At 37.2% G+C, this 2,500-nt stretch overlaps 1 protein-coding gene across 1 annotated transcript in view; it reads right to left on the bottom strand.

The window, feature by feature from the left end:
• LOC144979723 (uncharacterized) overlaps window positions 1–2,500 on the bottom strand; it is a 122,812-nt gene that overhangs the window by 12,801 nt on the left and 107,511 nt on the right. The gene's annotated exons all lie outside the window — the stretch shown is intronic.

The raw sequence follows: 2,500 nt of genomic DNA, 5'->3' as shown, positions 1-2,500 counted from the left end.
AGAAGTTTTACAAGTTATTTTAACTGATCGATCTTTGAATTAAAAGTTATTCTGTCAAGAGTATTGTAAAATTTACAAAGTTGAAGTCAGATTAAGTTAGGCATATTTTTGGGGATGATGATGATATTTCTTGTATTTTTCTGTTTTTATCTGGTGCTATCTTCTCAGATTTTCATCTTGTTTTAGTACCTGATCTCCAATGTTTTACTTTCTCTCCTATATTCACAATTACACAGAGATCTGTTTTTGTTTCTACTTGTGCAATGTACGTAGATATATGAAAAAATAAATTACAGCTAATTAAGACCCATCACGTCGATATGGTATTATGTCAAAATGAACCAGAGTAATTTTAGGTCAAACCGGCCACTTTCTCCTATTTATTTAGGTACCATTAATAAACTCAAAACTGCAATCAACAATCAATGAGACTGGCGTGAACATTGTATTGTAAAGTGATTAAATTAAAAAATGAAATAAAATTGAGTTTTTATATAGCGCAATATCCACTAAATGTGCTCAAAGCGCTTTACAAGGGGTCCCTGGTCAACAGCAACATTTAACATGTAGGACGGGACATAACGCCCATTAGGCGATATTACAATTTTTCGGACAAAGACAACGCTGTTAATGGCCAGGTACTCATTTTACACCTGAGTACGGTGAGAGAATGTGAGTAAAGAGTCTTTTCCAAGGACTCAACTATGCGGGAGGCTCGAACCCAGGACCTTCTGATCCGAAAGCGAGTGTCATACCACTAGACCACATAGCCGCACAAGAGATCTAATTAGATGGAGGTTTTGAGTTGAACTGACAGCTTTTTAAGTAAATTTTCTGTCTTTGCTGAGGGACACTTGATGTTTGTTTGTTTTTAAGAGTTTTACGGCGCTTGCAACACATTTAGGTCATATCAGCGCCAGTAAAAAGGAATCAAATGGGATAGTAAACAGTTCTAGAATTACAATTAAAGTGGCCAAGAAAAGAGAAGACTGGTTCAAATACAACACAGATGTAGATTGCAAGAGCACACTATCAGTGTACTTAGTTTTGAGATCACCAAAATGTCTCATCCAGACATAAGCACAGGTCACCGCCAAGAGGAACACACTCAATTGTTTACAAATAATACATATGTAAAAGGGAAAATAATACAGTACATAGCAGAGAGATGATTTACAAAGAAAAAAAATATCATCTCCCAAAAGTAACTATACATTTGACTGTTTCCCTCTCAGCTAGAGTATCCGCCAGTGCCAGGACAAAACCAAGCAATCTCATTCCAAGACAAAGACAGAAAGCATGTTGGAAAACAGATATAGGGGGATAGAAGACACAGTATGTACCTCCCTGCCCACTATGAGAGGTCAGGATCCCCACCCAGAGGGACACTTGAGTGATTTCAATCCCATACTCCAACAACACTCCCTGTGCCTTGTGGAACCAGGCACACATTTTGTCCTCTACTTTTTCCTCTACAACCCCAGCAATGTTGTTTGCCCAGGAATTGACCCCCGCTTGTCCCACGTACCTCTTCATCAAGGTAATACCCTGTTTATTATTCTTTCCCCATCCCACAAACCTAACTGTAATCCGTTAATTAAGGATGATGATTAACAAAATTTAAATCAGGGGTGATGTCAAGGATTTGTTAATGGAAAAATCATTGCATCACTGCTCATAAGGAATACAAAATTTTGCGACTTATCAAAGTTTTGCTCCTACATATTCACAGATCTGGTTACACAAGGATTTGGTTACACATTAATCTAGAGCTGAAGCTATACCTGGAACTGAAACTAGATATTCATAACTAACTATTTATCAAGTGACCCATTGGGACAACCAAAGAATGACCAAGAGGCCCATCCATGAATCAGAGAGAAGCAACCCTAGCGCCGCCACTAGTCATAAAAAAGGTCGCCACCCGTCACATCCAACCTCTACAAAACAGATAAGGAACAAGTAAAAATAAGTTGAGAAACAGACCATGAAGGGATGAAAAAATTAACTTACCCATAGTCTAACTTTAATCAATTAAAAATTTACTATAATTCTTTTGTTTAATTATGTGTTAACGTGTTATTGAGGGAGGCTATTCTGTCGATTTATATTAAAGTATCTCTGCTTTAACGGGGATTAATACTTATCTTCTGAACCTAATCTATCCCTATCTATAACGTGCCAATCTACCACAGCTTCTACTACCTATTTCTTTAACCACTTAAAATTTTATTACTATCTGTCGAGTTGTCGGGAACTTTAACCCAAGTATAACAGCGTAAAGAGGCACCAGACGACTTTTGTCTTTGAGGAAAACTATCTAACTTCTAATTGTCTCTACCTACTTGCCACGTCTTCTACGTAGACGAGACAACGACGATAAATAACTATGGTTTGTATTCCACAGCGCTACTAATTTTATCATTTGTGATCACACATACACTTTTGGCTCCCGGATTATGCAAACACACAGATTGTGCGTATTTATCATAATATTTTG

The sequence above is a fragment of the Berghia stephanieae genome, chromosome 9 (assembly GCF_034508935.2).
Source record: "Berghia stephanieae isolate SIO BIC M18660-M18661 chromosome 9, UCSD_Bste_1.3, whole genome shotgun sequence".
In the NCBI taxonomy this organism is placed as follows: Eukaryota; Metazoa; Mollusca; class Gastropoda; order Nudibranchia; family Aeolidiidae; genus Berghia; species Berghia stephanieae.
Note: the sequence above shows the minus strand (reverse complement) of the source record. Positions and strands in the feature narration are given on the sequence as shown.